Here is an 18,140-nt window from a genome sequence, read left to right as displayed (position 1 = left end):
AGAGGGTAGGGGAGGAGGGAGCCATAGGGAAGGGAGCCAGGAGATAGAGTGGAAAGGTGAAGAGGTGAAAGAGGAGGAAGAAGAGGAGAAGGAGGATGAGGAAGAGGAGGAGGAGAAGGAGGAGGAGATGGCAGTAGTCTTATTCGGGCCTGGGTGGGCCTAAGCACTCTGCTCACAGAGGCATCAGAAGTTCAGCTTCCCTTGGGTGGCCCTTTCTGTAGCAGGAAACGGGATGAGATACTGTTAGAACAAGGGCTTATTTAAAAGAGAAGATGCAGTGCTCCTGCTTGCCCTTGATTTTACAGCAGGGAGCTCAGCACCCCCAAACCCACCGGGGCTGCAGGCTGTGTGGAGAGGAGATCAGTGTGACCGGGGTCTTGCCTTGCCCTTTGCCACCCCTTTCTCTCTTTATTTCTCTCTGTTTCTGTCTGTCTGTCTGTCTTCAGCCTCTGTGGGCTTCGCTGATGTCAGGATGAAGGGGAGAAATGACATTTCGCTAGGAACTGAGTCACCTTGCTGATTTTTTCCCCCCCTTCAGTTGTGTACCTGCTTCATAATACCTGTTCTAAGGGTGGGAGAACGTAACAGGAAAATGCCTATTTTTAGGCATTCATCACACCAAACTTCCTAGTTCCTAGGATAAACATCAGTCGCTTTCCTGGGCTCAAAGACAGATAGGCACTCCACAGACTGGACTTAGAGTGTCTGTTTGTCTGTCTGTAAAATGGGGGTAATACTACCTACCTTCAGGAGCGAAGGGCTCAATGAGACAGTGTGCCTTCCACACAAGCAGAAGCTGCTTCCTGAAAGAAGTCAATACGCTCTTTTGCCCGTAAAGCTTCCTGTTCCCCAACCAGTACTAGGGAGCTGGGCGAATTCCCCTTCTGTGCTAAACACAGGTGTGTTTATCAGTTTAAAAATCCACCTTTGGTCGGCTACTGGAGGAATAAACTGAAACTCGTACTTAAGTCATCAGCCCCGGGCAAACTTGGCAACTTGTGTTCAGTGAGTACTCACTTGCCAAGCTCCCCATGCTTGTCCTGTTTAGGCAACTAGTGAGGGAGTAGCCACACTGCTCTGGCTGGAGGACCTCTGTCCTGGAAAGGAGGCATAAGAAGTGGTCCCCAGTGAACCAGCAGCCAGGGACAAGGATGGGGCTCCTGACTCAGCCAGGAAGCTTGGCATCGCTCTGTGAACCAAGAGTCTGTTATTGAAAGCGAAGAGGACCCCTCTGACACGCAATGGAGTTAGAGGGGTCAGGAATGTTTATAGGTAGGCCCAGGATGGGGACATTCTCTCAGGATGAGCCCTGAAGAATGTGTTAACATCCCAAGGAAGAAACATATCTATGTGTCTGATATAAATAGCGGTGTCTGTCACCAGAGTGCCAGACATTGTGCACACTGCTCTGTGTGATCTCTCTCTTAGGGGCTTCCTCAACAGCTCTGTCTCTGGCATAGGGATGAGCATGAGATGTTGCCCAAGGCTTTGCAGTTAAGCCTGGGTGGGGGTTGGAACAGACATCTGCATGGCCTGAAGTTGGCCCTGACTTACTGGCATCTGCTGTTCCTGCTCTGGGGAAACCCCTATGGCTTACACCAGTGGCAAGGGAACACCCTCGATTTTTTGGTCTCTCTGTGACCACATCCCTGCAAATCTTAGTCTTGGCCATCTCTCCTCCACCAGACCCCTTCCTGATCCTGAGCCTGATCTGCCCACTGCTCCTTATTGGTCTAGACCTTGCCCTTTCCCTCCTGTTCTTTTCAGAAGCTTTCTGGTCAGTTCCCTTTAAAATCCACACTCTGGCTGCCCAATGGTGCCTCTAGAACCTTCAACACAGTGAGAGATGTGCTTAGGACATGTGCCGGGCCAGTTCCTACCACTCTGTCATCCACACAGACCCTGCCCCATCTCTCACTGTTTTGCCCAGCCAACTCTTGCTCTTGGACATTCCTCAGGATGCTTTCTTCCCAAACCCCACAGCAGTCTCTATGTGTCCCTCACCTCACTCCCCTCCTTGCTTTGAGCCTCTCCCTGAGCTGAGATTTCCTCCAGCTAAGCTGGGTCTGTCTTTTTTTCATCTCTGACTGTCAGGGGCTTCACACTGGGAGTGTGTTGTTGGAATGAGAAAGCGGCATTGATTAAGATCAAATTCCAATCTTGCCTCTTAGCAGCCAGGCTTTGCTGCCATGCTTTCCTGCTTCACTTTCCACTGTAGAAAGAGGGGATCATCCACCGGCCCCCTGGAGTTGCTGTGATCAACCAAACACTTGTACCTGAGGGCCATTTGCAGTCTGACCTGGAACTAGTGCTTTTCAAACTGATGACTGAGTCCCAGGGGCATGGAAACAGGGCATGAGGACAGAGGACATGACACTTAAGCCTTTGTAAGTATCCAGCTCAAACCCAAGCTCTGGCTTGAGGTCTGTGTTGTTTTCTGCTTGTGTTAGAAGGTAGGCATGATCCAGCCCACTTGTGAGGTGGGTCGAGTTCCCCTACCCAGATTCCCTTGTTGAAATTCTAACACTCAGCATGACTGTATTTGGAGACTGAGTTCCCAAGGAAGCAATTAAAATTCAGTGGGGTTGGAAAGGGGTTCCTGGGGGTCAGGTGGGCATCATGGCTCTATGAGAGAGTGGAGCGCCTCTCCTCCCATCTCATCTCTGTCCCTTTCCACACATGAGCACTGTAAGGTTAATGAGACATGGGCATTGGCAGGCCAGGGAGAATGTCCTCGTCACATGCTGGTCAGCCAGAACCTTGGTCTTAGATTCCAGCCTCCGAAGTCCAAGCAGTAATGTGTGTCTCTTGACGTCCCAGTCTGCACTAAGTAGCTTTACTCAGTGGCAGATGGGGGAATACTTGGTTCCAGGTGGCATTTGGTTTTCTGTCTGAGAAACTCAAAGGTTGGGTGCACGTAGCTAAAGGCCACCTGTCACTCTGAGTTACCTGGGTCCTACCTGCATGAGTCCTTCTTACTAGAACCTGCCCAGGTGGAGAGAGATGACTTCACCTCCAATAGCTGCAATCAGTTCCCAGTAGCTATATATACACCAAGATAGACATCTAAAAACAGTCCCGATGTGGGACAAAGCCACTGGCAGACATGTGACCCAACTTGTTGACATTCCCCCCCACCCCCACCTCCCCACCTCCCCACCCCCAGGACTCTTCTGGCTGCACCTGCCTGGGCTGTCTTTGCTGATCAGTTCCATTTCTGACAGGAACGAGAGGCAAAGGGGCCTGTGATCGGTACAAAAGCAGCTGCCTTGGTGGCAATCCTGAGGCCACGTTGTCTCCTGTACCTACAGTGGTCCCCAGCAGCCCAGAGGTGCTAGTGTCTCATGCTTGGTGAAGTCTTAGGGCCTGGATTTTTTCTCAATACAAAGGAAAAGGCCAGGTGAGCAGTTGGAGGACATAGCTACAAGTTCACAGCCCTCCCCTCCCCCACCCCCTCACCTCACCCCCCACCCCCATCAGTTCAGCCTTGGAGACTTGTGGGAAAGAGAAGGGAGCAAGGAGCAGAAGGGATCGGCCAATCTTCCTTTGCTGGATGCCATTTATTTAGGCTGTGACAATTTGAGCTTTTCCCTCACTGATGTGCAATTCATATCCCCGCAAGGGGAGTGTGCTCTGAATGAAAGAAACTGCTTTGTGGAGGTTTCTCCATCTGTGGGTGCTATCGGGGTTGTAGTCATTCCCTGAATGAATTGCTGGGGGGGGGGCGGTTGGGGGTTTTCTGGGCTTCCAGCATCTGGCTGAAGGGGAAGTTGGCCTGATGTCAGGGACACTGGTAGAGCAGGAAGGAGACCCAGTTTTGGTGGGAACTTTTCTTTTCCTGGCACATTCAAAGTCACCTCTTTTCCCTTTGATGTGAGACCAGCTAAAGTGAGTGAGCTTTCCAGGAATTCATTTTCTCAGAGATGGAGACAGTGGAAAAATCGCTAGAGAAAGGTACCCTGCAGGGTGTGGGGCTCTCCATACTGGGCTGTTTCTTGAAGACTTTGTATTCACTCCTCCTGTGCCTGAGGACAGCTGGGAGTGATGTGGGAGGGTCCCCAACTAAATGTCACTTTCTTGTCCTTGAAGACTGTGGCTCTCCTCCCAGACTCACCCTCTCATTTTCCACCCTTTGTCACCCTGCCATGTCCCTGGCGAGTCTGCCTGCTCACCAGGAGTGACAAGGACAGCTATACAGAGATACCTTCCAGGTCTAAGTGTAACTCCAAGCTCACAAAGAGACAATCTCCGAGTTTCTTCACATGTCTTTAAGTCCCCTTCCCCCCCCCCCCCCCCAGCAGTAGATACAGAGACAAAGATTTCTGTGCAGTGCACTGGGAAGGTAATGCCAGGCAGGCATGCTCAGAAGTGAGGGTACCTGGGCCTATTTGTGTCCTGGGACTACTGTAAATAAAGTGCCACTAGACCCTAGAAGTCTGAAGTCTAGGCATGGGTAGGCTGCTCTTTTAGGAGGGGTGTGCCCCAGTGCTCCGTTCTGGCTGGCAACTGTACCCTTCTGTTTTACTCTTCTCGTGTGTCTCCTGCAAGCTCTTCATGCTGTCTTCCTGGTAAGTGTCTGTCCATTTCTGAGTCTCTGAGTCTCTCCCTCTCCTCTCTCTCTCTCTCTCTCTCTCTCTCTCTCTCTCTCTCTCTCTCTTTCTCTCTCTCTTTCTCTCTGTGTTCATGTGTGTTGTGTGCATATGCATATGCATGTGGAGGCCAGCTGTCTTGGCTGTTTCTCAGGAACTATCACCTTGTTTTCATAAGATAGGATCTCTCATTGGTCTGGATCTGCTCAAGTAGGGCAGGCCGGCTGGCTAGTGAGCCCCAGGGAACTGACTGTCTACACTTCCCCAGTGCTGGCATTATAAGCATGTGCCACCACATCTGGCATTTAAATGTATTTCTGGAGGGTTGAACTCATGTTCTCATGCCTATGAGTGCTTTGCTGACTGAGCTGTCCACCCAGCCCCACACTTCCCCCTTTTAAAAGAACATCACTTACATACGACTTACCTCACTCCCAAGTAAGGTGGTACTCTAAACTAGTGGAGGTAGAATATTAGTGTACCAGCTTTGGGAAGGGCACAATTCAACTCCTAAAAGACCAAAAGGAAGATAATAAAGGACATATTCCCCAGCTTGGGGAACTCAATCTTCCCCTCCCTGGGCATCCAGGAATAGTGTGTCCTACATCCATGTTATCCAGCTAAGGTTAAAGTTACCGAAGTGTTGATTAACTTGGTGTCCTCCAATCCTATATGTGTCCACAGGGATATGTCTTCAGTGTACAGGGGAGATGGCTGCCATCCTAGGGGTCACCTGGAGACCCCCTTGGCAGTGTCTTGGAGGAGGTCAGGCTGATTTAGTCATAGAATGTTGAGTGTGCCAAAAGAAAATCCTTTAAGACCCTGAGCTGATTTCCTGATCTTGTGTTGGTATAAGGGCTTCATCATATGAATTCATTGCATGGATGAAACAGAATATGGACTACTGATGCCTGACTGAATTTCTAGAGCTATGATATTCTTGCCTGGTGGTCAGGGTCCACATCAAACTGGTCACTGGTTAGCATATCTCCTAAGTTCAGAGAGAAGGTAGCAGCTGTTATTTGGAAGAAGTCTAGTTGAGCCTTGACACTGGGATGGTTCATACTGGTGTGACCAGCTGGGTGGCCTGAAACATCTGGGTACTCCAGTCTGAGATCCAGATGGAGTGCTGGGCTCAGAAAGCTCATGGGTTGAGATGAGGCCTCCTTCAGAGTATCTCAGGTCTCTTGGGTTGAACATTTTCTCATGAGGAGAGCCACTTTGTTTGGCAAGGATGGCAACTCCAATACAGAAAGCCAGCTGCCAGGGCAGAGATGAGGGGCAGCAGGCAATGGTGGCCTTTTACAGTGCAGGGTGGCTTGTGCCTGTAGGGGAGAAGGCTTGTGGGTGATGGTGGGCTGAGGACTGGAGATATCAGAGGTACTAACTACCATGCCTGATGCCTGCGGAGTGCCCTGCCAGTCACCAGGACAGGGAGACAGGGTGGTGTGGAAGTAAAGCCCAGGAGGGGATAGTACATTCCCCTGGTAGGAACGTCCTCCAGCCAGTTCTTTAGGGAGTGCATCTCTTGGAGCACTGACCCCGACTGCCCTTCTCATTTGAAGCCTGTTTAGAATCCAGCAGAATTTGGGAGGCAGAGGCAGGCGGATCTCTGAGTTCGAGGCCAGCCTGGTCTACAGAGTGAGTGCTAGGACAGCCAGGGCTGCACAGAGAAACCCTGTCTCGAAAAACCAAAAAAAAAAAAAAAAGAATCCAGCAGAATCTCCTCCTCCACATTTAGTGATAATGTCCAACCTTGGAGTTATATGGACCTGAAGTCTGTTACTAGCCATGTGACTCCAGATAACTCCTTCCACCATTAGACCCTCTGGAACACAGGGTCCTCTGGAGAGCAGGGCCCCTGAGGTACTTACATCAGGTGCACTTCCAGCGGTGAAGCACCTCCTGGAGACACAGTGCTGATGAAGGATGGTATCTCAGGTGGCAGCTCTAGCTTCCTTGAGGGAGCCGACTCAGAGGGCTTTCCACATCGCTCTGCACTACACTAGAGACAACTAAATTTCTGTTTACTCGCCAACCTAAACCCTCTTATTCTCCCTCCACCACCACCTTAAGAGACATATATTTATGCTTTCGGTTTTAGCTGTTCTTATGTTTAAAAGCATCGAGATGCTTCCAGGGTGGTTATGCTAATGTGCAGAAGGAGTCTAACAATTGCACGGGCTGTACTAACTAGCTATTTGAGCTGCGTTTGTACAAATAAGATGTTATCTTAAACAAGCTCCTGATATAACTCAATAATCACTATAATGCTTTTTGGTGAAATTGTGGTGTTATTACTGAATTTAGTTCTTGAGATGCAAATGTTGAACTTTGGAGCACACCCCGACGGAGCCAAGTTGCTAAATTTTGGGAGGCTGGGGCAGGGCTGGCATAGTGTAGGAGGCCCTGGAAACCCAGCATCCACAGAGGAAATAAACAACAGAGGGTAGCAGCTGCTTGAGCTAGAATCCATGAGGTCACAGACTTTTCAGAATGAGAAGAACATGTAACACTGTGAACCTCGCATGTTCCTGGGCCAGGAGAGAACTTCAGGTATCCTATCCTAGATCACACAGTAGAATGACAGCCAGGAAGGCTTGCAGCTCCCATGGCCTTCGGAGCACAGATCTTTCTCACGGTACCTCCTCATCCTCAGTAGGGGAAGGGTGATAGAAACTTTGGGGGCAGCTAGATTTTATATTGGCTGCTCATGGATAAAACAAGTAATGGGTTCTCCCAAAAGAACCCCAAGCCTGATGGTCTGAGTTCAGTCAGTCTATCTCTATGGTGGAAGCACAGACTGACTTCACAGGTTGTCCTCTGGTCTCCACACACTCTCTCTGATATGTGCGAAGCTTTCTCTCTAACACATATGTACAAGTCAACGTAATAACTTTTGTTCTTTTGTTTTTTGAAACAGGGTCTCTCTCCTGGCTATTCTGGAACTCACTATGTAGACCAGACTAGCTGTGAACTCACAGAGATCCATTGGTCTCTGCCTTCCGAGTGCTTGCTGGGATCAAAGGTGTATGCCCTCAAACCCAGCCATATGTGTGTGTGTGTGTATGTGTGTGTGTGTGTGTGTGTGTGTGTATTTGAAGAGAGCAATGGTATGCTCATATACACAAAATAAATAAATAAATAATTAAAAAATAAATAAAAATAGGATATCAAGGTATACATATTTAATATTCTTGTTTCCTCTTCTACCATATAAATCATATTATGATATATCTTATATACTTCTTTGTACATTTAAAAACACAGCAACCACATCCATCCCCTCTCTCCTTCCGTTTTTAGTGCAAGATCAGGGAATGAGCAATGTAGTTGAACATCAGTAACTAAGTAAGTGAGACAGACTATCCAGCCAAGCAGTTACCAAGTTGTCTGAAGGTTAATGCCAATGACAAGATTGCTACATTAGTAAAGGCCATCGTATTTCATGCCAGAGAAAAGCAAGTGTTTCTAGAAAGTGGCCCAGATCTGGACTCAGAAGATACACAGTGGGGACATCAAAACAGCTCAGTCTGAAACAGGGTACTCGCTGAGACCAGGGACTGCTCAGGTACATTTGCTCATCACCCATGGAATGTCGAGTGTCACCATGTACTCTCAGAGCAGATTGGATGTGTTCAGGATGCTATGGCCATGATACATATTCTAAGTGTACATTGAAGGCAACAAGGAGAATCTGCTGAAGGCCTCTAGGGGCCTCCCCTGAGTATCCTGCCCAATAGAATAGACCGAGGACACTGAGGCACACACTAGAGGCTCATTTTTGGACAGACCTTCTCCCCCAAGCTTCACATGAACACTTGGTAGGCTCTCACTCCAGCCGGCGTGATGCCCGTCTCATACTGAACTCAGTAATCTCACTGTTGGGCCTTTTACCTTATGATCTCCCACTGTCGACCAAAGAGCTTGTGCTTGGTCCCCAGCCACCAGTTAATACTCAGAGGTCCTGCTCATGTTTCTGCATCCCCTGCATCCTTCCTTCTGGACCACACTGCCTCAGGGAAGTGACCCATCACCTGTCTGGTTTCCAGGGGAGCAATGAGAGACACAAAGGGAAGTTGCCAAGCCACATAAAATAACACCAATGGAAACTTCCGGTGCCTCTTTCTTCTAGAATTCCCATATGTCCCCTCCTTGGTAAGTAGCATCTGTAGACAAGACTGAACAGTGTCCCTAAGGCCTCTGGGTACTCTCTGGTCTTGAACTCTCTAGAACTGAAGACTACTTTCTCTTAGGAGGCTGGCTCAGTTCAGTCTGAGGTGCCCTTCAGTCAGAGGACTTACTTTGCTATCTCAGAGCTATCTGTGATCCAATTACATTATAACAAGCTTCCAAAGCACACAGGAAGTGTGTTTCATCTGGTGTCCATGTTGGTTGGATTCCTGTTACTCCTTTTATGTGACTGGGCCTATTGTCCCAACCTTACCCACATGGTGCATACCAACGTAGACATCAAGATGAAGCTTGGCGAGTTTGGGGCTAACTTTCCTACTTTACCGATGGGAAGAGTCAGACTTTAACGGCTTAAAAGGGCTACCAGAAGCCGCAGAGATGGCCAACATGTCACACCTATGAACTTCACATCTTGAAATGCAATGTTTTCCTGCACAGCAGTCAGCTGAGCTGCCCCCAGGGTAGACTATGTTGTCAAGAGCTATGTGTGGTTTCCAGGGTCATGGGAGAGGCAGGCCGGAGGTCAGCCGCTCAGTGCCCTACCACTGCTCTTGTTACCAGGTTGTTCTAAAACCCAGGGAAGGTCCATGACTTTTGGTCTTCCTTGATCATCTAGGAACCTGAGCCATGTCCCCACCCCTCCACATACACTTTAAACCACAAGCTAGAGTTCTAACCACAGAGTGTGACCAGACCTAGAGCCTTAAAGAGATCCTGTCAAAGTGAGATCATCAAAGCTAAGTTCTTCCTAATGTGAAGAGATTAGGAGTTAGGTCCATGAGGACAAGGGGAGAGCCAAGGAGAGAGGATCCAGAAGGAAGCTTGCTTTGGGACTTCCGGTGCATAGCGCTCTGATGTAGGTTGTTTTTATGGTGGTCGAAGCAGGCAAATGGAGATGAGATAACTTAGTCATGGGGATTCCGTTGATGTGATGCCAAACACTGGTGAGCACAGATTCCACTGTTGGCCATTGTGGTCTTGTCCCTATAGCTCACAGTTGGCTGCAAGCTGAACAGATGACATTAGATCTTGGAGTTGACCTTTGTCCACTTGGGAGACACACCCTAGTCCCTTTCATCCCCAGGACCGCTCTCCTCTCAAATGCCTTCTGGGGCGGGTGGCTTCTCCATCCATGGCCCTCCTATTCTGGCAGGTTCTGTCAGATGAGCAGGCAAGCTCATCAGGAGGGAGGGTGTAGTAGGTGATAAGGCTGTGCTGAAAGACAAAGAGAGAAGCTGGCCAGATGGAGGGGGAATGGGTGTCACCTCCATTCTGTCACAGGATGGCAGGAGCATGACAGTCTTCTAGGCCAGGTGGATATGAGGCTAGCCAAGAACAAGATCCCTGCCCTAGGTGGAGCTGGGGCTAGACCCCCACCTTCTGATATTTGTCAGATGGGTCTCATTCAGGAGACGTAGAAGACATACGCATCTTCAGATTCTGATGTTTCTAACATGAGGCATAGCCTTCATGCAATGGCAGCTGTGAGTTTGTTCTTTCTTCACTGTCTGAGGCACTATTCAGCTACTGGCTGTCACCATCTATCATGTGATAGCCACTGTGAGGGTCAGGGGGAAGCTCACACTTACCTCAGCCATCTGATAATATCCTTGTCACTTGCGTGGTTTACCCCTGGCTTTCTTTTTTGTCATCCTGTGAGGTAAGCAAACCAGAAGTAGGGCTAGGGCAGGGTTCTCTTCCCATGGAAGTGCAGCCTTGTCAGGCTTGGCATTCGCTTCTAGAGCTGAGTGCCTCAGCCAGCATCTGAGCAGCTTCCATACAGTTCCTGTCAGTGAAGGACTGTTCTGGGTCTTTCTCTGGGAGAGACACAGCTCTGTGTAGGCCATGGGCTGTCATGATCTTGATAAGATCCTGGGCATCATTTTAACATCCATTGAACATGCAGAGTTGGTCACTCTTACAGGGTGGGAGACGGACTTGGTGACATTCATTGAATGTAAGCTCGTGCAGTGACAAAGCTTCACGATGGCTCTAAGTGACATGGGTTCAATACATAGCAGCACATAATGACCTTCAATGGTTTAATGCCTACTATATATGACATGTGCATGGGCCTTAGGGACTGGTGTGTCTCGGGGTCACATAGCCAGAAAGGAGCTGAGTTGGGGACCACAATCATGTCTGTTCTGGAACTAGGATGAGTCCTCATATGTGGCCACACTGTTTCTGTTATAGAGTCATTTGCTTAGCTTTATGGCCTACAGGTCCTGGGCTGTGTGACAGAGACTTCAAGAAGCTCCCAGTCTGCCATTGAATGCCCCCCAGAACCATGGATGTACGGAACTGGCAGGAAGTCAAGGAGGGAAATATGTCTTAGAAAACTTGAAGCATATGTTTTATTTAACCAAACCAAACCAAACCAAACCAAACCAAACCAAAAGTGCAATGTTCACTACTGACAAGCTCAAAACCACAAAAGGTAAGAGGCCACGAGAAAAAGAGTTACCTCTAACTTTTCCTTCAGAAGTCAGCTCCTGGTACTTGCCAGTGTAAGTTCTGTTCTGTTTCCCCTACACACCAGTTTTCTTGAAAAGTTGTAATTATCCATTGATTGTAGGTTCAGCAGACAAAACCTTGGTTGTTCTCATCTTCCATTCTCTCCCTGATATCCGTATGGTCCCCATGCAGCTGTGCTCAAGCGGGGACTAGCAGAAGAAAACAAAACACCCATCATGGTGTGCTCCTGTCCTCATGTAGAGTTTTAATACACAGCTCTGCATCCCCACCCTCTTTGTTTAGCATCCTTCAAGTGAACACATAGCTTAATGCTCTTGGGTGCCGCACTGTCTCCAGTGGGTGGCGATTTATGTGTCCTCCAGGATTTCAGGATGTAGTGTGTATTCAATGGATAATAAAGCACCGGACATCTTTGCAAATAATGGTTTCTCTCATATTCTGGGACATTTCACTTGGGTGGCTTCCCGGAAGGTACTTAAGGGGTCAAAGGGTAGGATCTAGTCACTTCAAATGCTCTGGTGCAGTATGGTTACACACACTTCTCCCAAGCATGTGGAGACTTCTTCCACCAGGAGGTTAAGTGACTCAAGCAGGCAGAGTGTGAGGTCTGGAACCAAGGTTTGGCCTAGGCCTGGCTTTGCCACCTCCTCTCAGGTGACCTTGGGTAGGTGACTTAATTTCCATGGGCCTCATTTTCTTCATGGAAAATGGGTAGGTATGCTAGCAGCAGCTCACAGAATTGTGGTAAGACTTGAGTGAGTGGGGATTGTGATGGGGCTTCCTGGAGAAGGTGTATGCATTCTCTGATTAAAGGGCTGGCCATCAGGCAGATGTCAAGCCTGCAGTACTGTAGGACCCTACGACCCATATGCATAATATGTGGGACAGCTGTGCAGGACTCAGGAATGCAGGTGTGCAGCACCCAGGGCGACAGGTGTACAGTATTTGGGACAGGTGTGTGGGATTTGGGACCAGCAGTATATGTATGACGCAGGGACACAGGTGTGAGGAACTTGGGACAGGTGCGTGACACTCAGGAGGGACACAGGTATGCAGCACCCACTGCTGTAGGTAGACCCATGTTTGAGTTGAGTTGAGACTCTAGTCCCAACAATGTCACACAAGCTGGCCTGCAGTTAAAACTGCAGCTGTGGCCTCACTGGAGCTTTGGCTTCAATGACTCTGTTCCAAGTCTGTGTGTGGCCTGACCACTGGGCTTCACTGCTTCAGTGCTCATGGCTTCCCACACATTGCCAAGTGAGAGAGCCAAGGAGAACTCAGGAGGTGGGCATGGGGGTGGTTGGCACTTGGGAGGTTGAGGCCCACTTGGGATGCAGAGTAATACCAAATCTCTGCTTAGACTCACTCAAGTCCAAGCCACCCTGACCAATCTTTGCAGAGGAAGAGCAGGAGTCATAAGTTCTGGGTGGGTGGGTGTGGGTGTCGAGGTATTGAGAGGTTGATGGGTTAGGGCAGATTTATAGGAAGCCCTCTCTCTCATCCTTCCTCATCTTCTCTCCCTCCTTGCCCTCTGCCTTGACTGGTTAATTTATCTAACTTCTATTTCTTGTTAAGAATATATATATATATATATATATATATATATATTTTTTTTTCTGTGTCTTCTTAGGGGTGCACTAAAGATGGAGACATGATAATGCATTTGGACGAAGGATGGATGGTAGCTGAAGAGTTATTGAAAACGTACAGATTTCCTGACAGGGACCTGCCTCGCGAAGGATGTCCTTTCGAGACAGGGCCTTTGCGCCTGACTGAATGTGGTGGAGGTTGGATGTGGCTCCCGAGGCTACTCTTGGAGGCAGGTACGGTTCTGAGAGAAGAGGAGGAGAGGATGCCTCAGGGAGACAGGATGCTGCCTGGCCTGGGGGCAGGTCCTGCAGCTCCACGTTGCCCTCCTTGAGGCTGGGGCCAGTCACCATCCCTGAGGCTCAGGGTGACCTCTCTCCTAGCTCACAGACTTCAGGGACATCAAAGCATCTTGTGGCCGTGCAGACAGTTGGCATGTTTTAGTTTCTAGAAGGAAGTTGCCTTGTGGCTCAAATGCATTTTTTCCCTGTCTCATCTGACACATGTGATAGGAACATTTCCTCCTCCCTCCCCAATGTTAGTGTGTGATCTGACCCTGAGAACTCCACCATCAGGAATAACGAAAGGGAGAGGCTGATTGGGGTCTGCACTGTCTGTCATGGGGACCCAGTAGGTTCTACTTTCTCCTGTGCTTTTAGAACCTATATCTGATGCTTTGCAAAAATGTCTGGGCACAGAGACTATCGATAGCTAGGGTACACTGAGAGCTAACCCTGTGATAGGCCCTGGCTGTGAATGATGGTTAGATTCTAGAAGAACTGACCTCTGTACCTCAGTACTTTACTGACAAGATCATCAGCTTCAGGACATGAACCTACTTGGCACACTTGTCACAATGTGGCTCAGAGGACCTGTTGAAGAAGTAATAGAAAAGTCAGGTTAACCCAAAGGCGAGGTAAAACGAGGGTCCCCAGTGTGTCCACAGCCTAAGAGGGAACATGGCACACTTAGATTTGAAGGTGGTCCTCAGCCTCCAGAACCACCAGAGAGTTCATATCTGTTGTGCATTCCTTGGTTATATTAGCTCAGAAAACAAATACAGTGGATGCACAGATGCCACTGTCCCCTGGCCTTCGGCCTTAATCAAGAACCCTATGATCTGGCCTGGACCACTTTCCAGCTCCTGTCCCACCTAATGCCTCTGTGTATCTCACCCCAGCTGGACCACCTGGTCTAGATGATGCTGTGGATTGGGGATTGGGGGTGGCAGGTGGGGGTTTTTTTTGGCTTGTTTTTGCTTTTGCTGGGAAATGATAAAGGCTTTGGGGAGAAATGATATTCTAGGAAGAAGGAGGTTGCTGTTGACAGAGTGAGGGACATGTGGCACTTCTCCAGAGAACGAGCTCAGGCCAAAGAGGGAGGAGGCCATGGCACATGGTGCCCTTGCACCTGTCTGTGAGGTGCTGGAACTTCAGGACACAGGAGGAGAAACTACAGGGTGCTGTTGTCTTTGTGCCTGGCTGTTTCCACATAGGCTTGGAAAAACAAATAGAGCAGAATGCCTGGCCTTTGAGATGGTGACGCTACAGCCTGTTTCTACCAGGGGAAGCCAGCTTTGGCACAGGGTGACGGGGTGGCTTCCTTGCAGAATGAGAGTCCTGAAGTGGCTTTCCTGTCTGTGCCCCTAACATGTTCACTCTCTAGCCCTATTTCCTGCCCCTCTCTGAGTCTCTTTGCTCAGAAGAGGTGGCAGGACAGCCACCCTTCCTGGCTGTGGATAGAGGGCCACTTGTAGCCTGCACACTGGGGACATTGTTTAAGATGGTGTCACCTCTGTAAAAATATTGGTTCTGTAGTAGTGCCAAGATTTCTGAGTTATCTCCCAGCCAGTACTCCTTGTACAAATGCAGTCTTCCTTCAGACAGGTTTAATCAGTGAGCAGTCCTTCTGAGAAAATGTTCCTGGTGCTGCTGTACACCTCTTCTCTCTGTGCTTGCCTGTCACCATCAGCCACCAAGTAGCAGCCACATGAAGCTCTTTATTTGGGGCAAAAGAATTCTTTATCTAAGAAGCTGGGAGAAACTCATGCTTGCTGCCTCCCGCTAGTTAGCTGGCCTTTAGGGGATATTGTCTGTCAATGAGATTTGTAAAAGTGTCCTGGTCACTCAAGGGGACTCTGTCTTCCACAGAGCCTAATTAAGGCTCTGAGAGTCCCATGAGCAAGGTAAAGGTTGTGAGCCACAGGCTTGGAAGGGCAAGCGAGAGTGTTGCAATTCAGAGGCTCTGAGCAAACTCTCCAACCAGTTTTCATAGAATGATTTGATACAGTTATCCAACTGTTAGAAGACACAGGTGGGGTGGGGAAGAGATGATTGGTTCTGCCTGCATTCATTTGAGATCAGGGAAGGTTGTTTTTCAAGTTCTGCAAATGAATAAGAAGCTCAAAACTAACCTAGAATACATTTAGAAAAATCTAAGCATGGACAGAAGTGAGTGAGAAAACATGCCAAGTCTGGAATGCAACAGATTTATTTATTGATCAATATATAATCATAATTATTAATTATTGTATAATAGTTATTATTATTAGAAAGCAGAAAAAGATTTACTTAATGTGGCCAAATTGAAAAGAAGGACACAGAGATCCAGAGGCCGCTGCTTCCCCAAGCCCATATTCCAGGTCCTCAAGTGAGGAAGAAGCTCATATAGAAGGAAAAAGACATCACAGCTAAGCAGCGGTCCCACTGGGGTGTGGTCCCACCGCCATTGACCCAACCCTGTCAGGGCTTTGGTTGCTTTCTGTGAGGGGTCTGACAAGTTGTAAGTGTCTTTGGGAAGAGATATGAAGTAACTGACTTGTCACAGTTTATGAAGGATGGCAATTCAATAGAGCGTTAATCTAGTTTTTCTTTATTTAGGCCTCCAACTCATATGTAGCAGAGGCCGAGGATTACCTTAAACTGTGGCTCCCTGCCTTCACCTGAGTCCTGGGAACCTGCTTGCTGAGTTGCTGGGGCTCAAGCCCAAGGTGCCATGTATATTGGCAAGCATTCTACAAACCGGGCTACAGCCCAAGCCTCCTCTCTTTAATACTAAAATCCTTATAAATGGCAGTTTCAAATCATGCATTCACCACAGGAAAGAAGTTAACAGACACACAGTTGGAGTCAGAGTCTGGGGAGTTAGTGTCTGGGTCTGTGGCTTTTCCACCGGCTTACTGGGTTTACTGTGTGAGGTTGATCAAAGCCATTAACCTCTCTGGGGCTCTCTGAATGCTGTTATCGGCTGATTCGTAGCCGATGGGTAAAATGAACCAGCTAGCCTTTGAGAAAAGAAATAAGTAAAGGTCTCACAGACTTAGCCTGAAAGTAGTGGAAGAATAGGATTCACTTTCTGCTCACTCCCCTGCCACTCATTCTGGACCCTTCTCAGGACTGTAATCTGTGATGGAAAGCCATGCTGGCTTGGCTTGTTACTCAAAACTATTGCAAGCAAATATTAGCTCAAGATAATGCAACACCCAGGCCAGTTTACCCAGAAAAACAAAATCTCACTGTGTTTTCAAGTGATAGTATGTGATTGCTTCCAGACTCACGCTTACACCCAGTTTTGTGGCAGCAAGAACATGCCTTGGGAAATTAAGGCCGGGTGAGGGACTGGGGCTGGGCTGGGGTGGGGGTGATATCCCAGGCTGGCTTTGTCATTGTGTAGGGTCTGTGCGCTAAAAAATCTTTGTTGCTGCTAAGGTACTTGTTAGCAAAACGGGTACTAAATTTATTGTTGGCATTTGGGGAGCCAATTTCCATGTTGTACCGCTGGAACTCGGAGCTGGGGAAGTGAGCTTGAAGCCAAAACTGGCTTTGTGGTTCTGCTTGCCTCTGTTCAGCACCACCTGCCTCCAATCAAACTGTCCAATTACAGGAGACATTTTTTTTTTTTTTTTTTTTTTTTTTTTTTTTTTTTTTACTTTCTGGGAAGGGAAGAAATTCATCCAGAGAATGAACCGATTTCTAGATGTTTTCTCTCCCCACCCCTTAAAAAGAAGAGAATGACAGGGAGGGGGTGGGGGGTGATAAGAAACAGTAACAAATCCAAACAAACAGAACTCTGGCCGAGGAAGTGTCTCCTACTGCACCACTTTCAAGGGTCAAACCCCAGAAGGTTGCCGTCCACAGGCGTCCATGTTTTTGACCACTGCCATCAGATCTATAATTACCCCTTCCAATAAAGTTATTAGCCATTCAGAAAGAAAGCGTCTCTTTCTTAACGCGCAAGGCAGTAATTAAAGGCTGCGGATTTCACCTGTGAAATCTTGCAGAAAGTATTGAGCTTGAAGTCAAAGAATTTAGCAATCCACCGTGACATAATTACACTTTTTTTCCCCCTCCAAATAAAATCTTGTGTTTGAAACAATGAGTTCGGGGCAATGATACTATTTATCTGTGAGCCACAGTGTCTCTCTCTCTCTCTCTCTCTCTCTCTCTCTCTCTCTCTCTGAAACTTTCTTTTGACTTCCTTTGGCTTTCTTTTCTGAAAAAGCTCAGTTCGCAGCTGAGAAACAGAATGGGCTAGAAGAGGCTGGGCTGGGTGGATGGTGTGTGGCATTCCATGAAGGGGGAAGGTAATTACAGATGTGCTCACCCCTGGCAGGTGACATTTAAGGGAACTAGCAGACAAACATCTCTGGATGCTTCTAGTTTACATCTTGAGTCATTCCCTGTCAGAAATAACTTCTCTCTCTCTCTCTCTCTCTCTCTCTCTCTCTCTCTCTCTCTCTCTCTCTCTGTATGTATGTAAATGTGTGCATATATGCACGAATACACACATGTGCACTCACACATGTACATGAGTGCAGGTTTTGTGTGAAGGTCAAAGGTCAACTTCAAGTGTCTTTTCAAGTGTACCCACTTTGTTTCCCAGAGACAGAATCTCTCACTTGGCTTGACTCTTTGGCATTTGCAGGTTGAATAGTAAGCCTCAGGTAGGTTTAAGGGATTGAACTTGGGTTCTTGTGCTGAGCTGTCCCCTCAGGCCTGTGGTGGGCACTTTTCACCTCACTCCTAGCAAGGACTTGGTATTTTTAAGGCTACCTCCCCGAGCTTATCCAGGCTACATGGCTTCTTTTCTCCACTCCGAGCCCACTGAGGTCACTCAAAGGGTGACTCCACTCCAGGGAAATTCTCTTGAGTGCTGGGCAGCAGCTGCTCTCCTCCTCGAAGAGACCCTCCCAGGTCAGTTTCCCAGGGACACTTTGACTTTCCTGCCCCCGCTCTAGGCCTGATGGGCTACTCTCTCAGGCAATCACTGCCATACATGATGGTTCTCAGTATA

General features: G+C 48.3%; 1 long non-coding RNA gene across 4 annotated transcripts in view; it reads left to right on the top strand.

Moving 5' to 3' along the window:
- Positions 1 to 17,204, top strand: part of LOC143443874 (uncharacterized) — a 36,053-nt gene extending 18,849 nt beyond the window's left edge. For all 4 annotated transcript variants that reach the window (XR_013113198.1, XR_013113199.1, XR_013113201.1 and 1 more), the window contains 3 exons: positions 11,009 to 11,223; positions 12,892 to 13,084; positions 15,728 to 17,204. This is a non-coding gene — a long non-coding RNA (uncharacterized LOC143443874). The remainder of the gene's footprint in view (positions 1 to 11,008; positions 11,224 to 12,891; positions 13,085 to 15,727) is intronic.
- Positions 17,205 to 18,140: the final 936 nt, after the last annotated feature.

Source organism: Arvicanthis niloticus, chromosome 11, assembly GCF_011762505.2.
Source record: "Arvicanthis niloticus isolate mArvNil1 chromosome 11, mArvNil1.pat.X, whole genome shotgun sequence".
Lineage (NCBI taxonomy): Eukaryota > Metazoa > Chordata > Mammalia > Rodentia > Muridae > Arvicanthis > Arvicanthis niloticus.
This window is presented reverse-complemented; position numbering and strand designations above follow the sequence as displayed.